General features: G+C 40.0%; 1 long non-coding RNA gene across 1 annotated transcript; it reads right to left on the minus strand.

The window, feature by feature from the left end:
- Positions 1–2,477: 2,477 nt before the first annotated feature.
- LOC123403358 lies at positions 2,478–2,843 on the minus strand. Its single transcript, XR_006611457.1, has 2 exons — positions 2,744–2,843; positions 2,478–2,643 (listed from the first exon to the last, which is right to left on the minus strand). It is a non-coding gene; the product is annotated as an uncharacterized LOC123403358 (long non-coding RNA).
- Positions 2,844–6,690: the final 3,847 nt, after the last annotated feature.

Genomic DNA, 6,690 nt, shown 5'->3' on the forward strand with positions numbered 1-6,690 from the left:
AGGAACACCGATGTGTGTTGAAACAAAGAAATATGCATTAGTAGCGTGTGATAGAATTTGAGAAACAAGAGATCTGCTTAGATCTATTAAATCATCACTTTTCGAAGACAACGAGATTACGAGAGATCTATGTGACACTGCTTATCCTGTATCATGATACAGATGAAATTTTCGAGCTATGCTAATACATACAATTATAGAAGTGACACAAGCCAAGGATCTCAATATACAGGTTTGCAAATCCATATATAACCTAAACAGTAAATATGATGGTGTATTAGATGGACAGTGCAAAGTTACAAGATATAGTGAGTAAATCATTCATTCATGTGAATGTCATTCGTCCTTGACACACATATGCCGAGAAGAAGAGGCATTCATCTCTTTTCCTATAAAATAAATAGCTGTTGCAAACAGCACCACTTTGATGTATCTATTGTATCTATCATGAACAGATCAGAGCTTGTTTGATGTGGCATGAACATAAATAAAAACCCTGGAAGTCGTTACTAGCATTGCTTGTAGATAGAAAAAAATGAACCATATAACTAGTCGTGGCATTGACTGACGCAGACAATCAAATGAAAGCCTCTCTACAACTGCAAGTTGAGCACTAATTAATTAACAAAAGAATTTCCTACGGTCCAGCTAGCATGGCTCAACATGAATAATTAATTTGATGGCTCCCCACAATCAACAATATCTATCTCTTCACAACCAAGTACGAAATCTTGGCAGAGCAGAGAAGTGATAAAACTGGGGGAAAATACTGGACTACTATCCAGCCACAACAATCAAACAAGGAGATGAACAAGTATGGTACCCATCAGCAAGCAAACTGAGACAAACTTTCAGCAATTCAAAATGGAATCAACACAACAGTGCCCATCAGGCAATGAAATGCAGCACTACTAGACCATTCCAAGCACTCCAGCGAGAGATCACAGAAGAGGACCAGTTGCTTACCAGCTATACCAGGAAACCGACCCCACGATCAGTACGATCGTTGTAGTCGAAATGGTGCCAGACATCCTGCATCAAGGATCACAAGAGACATACAAACAAGACAGCCGTTTGCTCAAAAGGGACAAGTCACATCAACTAGTCAAGTTTCTAATGGAGCCTTCATTTGCTCAAAGGAGACAATATGCATGCACAAGTACTCAAAATTACTAGTTCAACTTGCGTACAAAAAAAATCATGAGCTCTGTGAATAACTAGCATTTCTGATTGACAAGCGGAGATATGTATTGCAAGTTCAACAACCCTACACAAACAACATGGTCAACTTGGACCATTCATAGTTAAAGTTATCATTGTGACACAGGACAACAACCATCTGTTCATATTCAAATGAATATACAACCTAGCTTAATGCAACCATTCCGAAATACATACATCTAAGGTTGACAAGATCCTAGTAGTCTGCTCCATTTCAAGTACTTTGCTTCATGGAAAACATCAAAGCAATCACAAGGAGCCAACAGTATCATCAGGTTCTACATAAATCGCAGATCTGGTTCCAACAGTAGTGCAACTAATTACTGCTTCAGGTATGGACAATTTTTAATCACAGCAAAACAACAGTAAAGGTAGGGATCGACCTTGTGCAGGGCATCTGTCATGGTAGAGGTCGAGGTCAGGCGTAATGGTGTCCTCCTTGTCATCTTGGGCATGGAGTCCCAAATAAGTTTAGCCACGCAAGAACGGGACAAGAGCAGTAGACAAACAATGTCTATAAAGGACAGCCCGGTGCATGCAGCTCTGTTTCCAGGACTTGAACCCGTGACCTCATGGACACAAGACAACAGATTTACCACTGCGCCAAGGCTCCCCTTCAGCCAAACAATGTCTATGCAGTAGCAATATTATTTAGGTAAAAAATAAAAGCGAGCAGCTAGCTATATCAGGCACAAACTGAAATAGTACCATTCATTCATCAGCAAAACAACCTCAAGTGACCAATCAGTAACAACACACACATCATACAGCAGGAGCAAATATGATATGAATTTGAACAATAGTTTGAGTCCATAAAAAATAGCAACAAAAAAAGGTCCGAAACACTGTCCTACAGTTTTGTCCATGCACTCCCTCCGTCTCAAAATTCTTGTCTTAGATTTATCTAGATATGAATGTATCTAGTCATGTTTTAGTATTTAGATACATTCATTTCGAGACAAACCTAAGACAAGAATTTTGGGACGGAGGGAGTACAATATAACGGATTATTAGCTCACAGCAGGCAGATCAAATAAAGGCACAAACAATCATTCAGTAACACAACTGATCAGATAGTAGCATCATACTACTTGCCGATGCCAAGAAGCAGGTCAAGGACTACTAGTGTACGTGTAAATCATTCATTCATGTAAATGTCATTCATCCTTCACACACATATATGTATAGAAGAAGAGGCATTCATATTTTTTTCAGTATAACTAAATAGGTGTTGCAAACAGCACCACTTTGATGTATATACCATCAACCGAGGAAAGCTTGTTTGATGTGGCAGGAACATAGATAAAAACCCTGGAAGGAAGTCACTACTAGCAGGGCTTGTAGATAGAAAAAAGTGAAACCATGCAACTGGCCGTGCTGCAGGCAAACAAATGAAAATCTTTGCAACAGCAGGATGACCACCTACATAATTAATAGAACTCATCGCAACCAAACATGAAATTTAGGCAAAATAGAGAAGCGATAAAGATATATATTTTGAGGGGGGGGGGGGGGGGTCGACCTTGTGTGGTCATAGTGGAGAGTTTAGGCCTCGTTGGAGGCGTCCATGTCCGCCTGGTAATCTCAAGGTTGTCCTCCTTGTCCATGGAGTAGGGCACATGCTAATCCGAATAAAAAAGCAAAGAAATTCAGTAGGGGGTGTACCTTGTTAGATTGATCTCTTTTCCAATGGGCCCAACGGCCCATTGGACCTTGACTCACGCCCTGATCGGGGGCGTCCAGCCCAAGCAAGGCTGGTGGGCCCCTGTCGCACAGTGCTATATGTAGAGGAGGTGGGGACCATGTCACGGGTTACGAGGTTCGCCGCCGCCACTGGTTCCCCACCCTCCAACCCTAATCCGATCTAGAGGGATGCACTGAAGCGATGGGAAGTCCATCACCGCCACTACCGGATCTCTCTCTCCTTCCCCACCGTCGTCACCATCTCATGACGGTCGCCGGAGGGAACTCATCGAGTTCATCACAAGGTAATTAATCTACTATATCATCCGAACACATCTAGCCTAAGATCCACGGGATCTATCATGCCTAACGTGCAATGTACGTACCACAAACAAGCTAAGCTAAGCTAGTTAGCTGGATTAAACAGAAACTTGGAAAACCAGCAAGTTGAGTATGCATCTTACCTCCCTCAGTTGCTTCCAGTGAGTCACTTAAGATCAAGACGTCCCTCCCTCCTTCCATGGAGAAAAACGGGTATTTCTTTCTTCCTTCCTTTTTTGTTGGCAAGCTTAATCCCTGATTAGATTAGTAAACGAAGCAGGTCAGCAGGGGGTCCTAGTAGGAACGACAAGCTGAAATGCTACAGTTTATCAACATGGTCCGCTCTTCAAATCAACTTGTAGTTCTCCATGTATATTACTGAATAAAGCTTCAGACAGCCACAAGTAGTACGAGTTACAGTGAGTGACTCGGATAAACAAATAATGACTAGAAGATGACATTGGTTGATGACTTTGCTCCGGCCAGACAACTTTGAAAACATAAAACATAATACGTGTACGGGGGTTGATAAATGGATCGCGCCTCCGCTGAGAAAAGGAAACGAATCAAATCAATTCAGACCGTCTCTTTTTTTTGTTGGAGCTGAATCCAGTGGCAGTAGCAACAACGCCAAGAGGAAAACTGAAAGACATGCGAGCGGAGAACCAGCGGTCACACGGCGGCGTGGTGCGTTCAGCGATGCAGGGAGTGGGTGGGAGGAAGAGGGAAGGGAGAGGAGGCGTCTGCTTACGGGGGTTGGGTGCGGTGGCGCTGACGAGATGAAACGAGACGCCATCGTCCTTGCCGAGGATCTTGGGGACACCGTCGAGGAGGGAGGCGTTGAAGTCGCCGGGGATCTTGTGCACCCCGTCCCCTGCATATTGCCCTCCTTCCACGCTTGCTTGTTCTTCCCCGTCATCCGGTGCACCAGCCCGTGCAGCCGCATCTCACCTTAGTCCTCTCGTCTCTGGTTCTGGTTCTCGGGGCAGAAAGACCACGCACAAGGAAGAGGCCAATACCTCCTGTGCGACGTCTTTTCTAGAAATTGGATGAAACTAGTCGTCAACCCGTGCATTTGCACGGTCTAGCCTCCAAAAATGAGTTCTAATGACAATATAATGTGCTGACTAACTTAAATTCACCAGGTGGCCTACATAAAGCATCTTTATTCATTATGTTACATTTTCTTTCATAAATTATGCTAAGAATGGCACAAAAATATAATTTCCTTCTAATATTGAAAGTTGTACAAAAAAAATTAGCATTGAAAATTTGAACTTAAAAATGCAATACTTCTTAAATATTACATCACACCATATTAGCCCGCATAATGGAGGAGGATTGTAATAGGCTTGGCGAGCCAATGTTTAAACTCAGCCTCTCTTATGAAGATGAAACCCAAAAGAATGAGTTTCACCTCTAGCCAACCCCAACTTGTTTGGTACTAAAGGGTTTGTTGTTGTTGTTGTTGTTGTTGTTGTTGTTGTTGTATGTGTATTTCTTCTCCAATCATTTTGGTTGCGCCAACACTTGCAAGTTGCTGGAGCACATCAAATTTCTCTAGTTTGTATGTAAAATAGTATTTATATATGCGATGGAATAAGAAAGGTGAGTATAATTGTTAGAAAGTCCTAATATATTTTTAATATTTCCACTCTTCGACAGATATTCAAATCTATCATTACCATCAATATTAAAAATGCATACTCTACAATTACGGAGTAGTTTTTTCTACCGTTAACAATTAGTGTTCACGTGGCAAGCTATGTGATCGAATCTTCGCCAAATTATTTAGTGTAATGAAAGCCATATATCTTGACTGCATATAGCAACAATAAAAGTTGTCAGCAATTATTAGTTATATCGCCAGTTGTGGTTTAGGACACCAGATTCACAACCTAGTGTTTCAAAATTCAAAACTTGTGAACTCCATCATTTGCATGTGTATGTTGATCTGTCCTACATTAGTAGATAATATAATGATATCTGCTTATAAAGTTATAATTGAAGCTTCCTTACTATATTACCAAAGTAACAAATCATGTTCACAATTAACACGTACAGATATTTGACATTTGAAAGATCCAGGATGCTTGTCTTGAACTTTGGTCCCAAAGCCAAAGATTTAGTATGCTTTCACTTTTGCCCAGAATTGCAGTAGTTTCCAACACAAAGAGAAATATTTGCAATCATGTCTACCATCAATCTTAGATCTGTGGCCAAAATATACTTCGTGCCTTTTGTAACTTCACATATCATTAGGTCATGTACTCTTGCAACAACCATATGACAAACTGAGAATATATATTTCTAACTATATTATATATTAGATATCAAACCTTAAATTAACTACTTGGCATGTTATTGGTAAATCGTACCGAAAGTTACCTTGTACCCATTTTTCCATGTTTTGTTCAAATCCATGTACCACTGTACCCTGTGCAACAATCATTATTAAGTAACAATATATATTTCTCTATAATTAATACTTATAGTAGTTACCTATTGATGAAAAAAAAAATTATATAGTTTAATAACGACATTATTCACTTCAATAAAAAATAAAGAAAAGAACGCACAAATGAAATGTGTCCTTCTGTTTCATTGGTATCTTGTACCATCCAGTTTTATAAACTCATGGACAAAAAAATGTCAAAATGGAACGATCTCCAGATCAAACCTGTTGTAAGAATATGGGCATGATCCTTCTGGACTCTGAGGCATGACTCGATGTACCATGATTACAACAACAAAGGAGCAGATTAGGACACTTGAAACAACTTCTTTTGCGTCTTTTCATATAACATTGTCGCCATCACGTGAAGGTCAAAGAACGCCAGGTCATCATCATAGTGGAAAATTGATTGTATAGATTAGTAATTGTAGAAGAAGCTTCATAAGAACTCTAGCAAGTTCAATACTTCGCGACATGAGAAGAATGAATCTAGGAAGAAGAAATAACCTGCGGTAGATCGAATACCTGATAATCAGGCGAAGTTTTGAAGGAGAACATATCATGTGCATATACTACTTTCCATGTTCAGGTTTTTATTATACGTTAGATTTTATATCATGCATATACACCTCCACAAATCCATCTCCTCCAATACTCAATTCAGTTTCATCATTACAACATAGATTCTAAATAAATTCCACTTCGATGTGGTGGAAGATAGATACCACGATGAAATATATATTGATCATTAAAAATATATGATTACAACATTTAATAATAACCTATTTGTGCCGAACGTCCTAGCCTGCCCATCAAATTTCACCGGTGTACACAAATATGCATGCCTTAGTAACGTGCATGATGGTTATGTTATGAACATGGATGTGAGCCAATTGTCTACAGTAGAAGCTGCTTATATAACACCCTACATCGCATGTTGCAGATGATGGAGCAAATCCTGGTCTAATGTGCAGCAACCACCGTAGTCAAGAGAAATAGAAATCTGGTAA

The sequence above is a fragment of the Hordeum vulgare genome, chromosome 6H (genome assembly GCF_904849725.1).
Source record: "Hordeum vulgare subsp. vulgare chromosome 6H, MorexV3_pseudomolecules_assembly, whole genome shotgun sequence".
NCBI lineage: Eukaryota > Viridiplantae > Streptophyta > Magnoliopsida > Poales > Poaceae > Hordeum > Hordeum vulgare.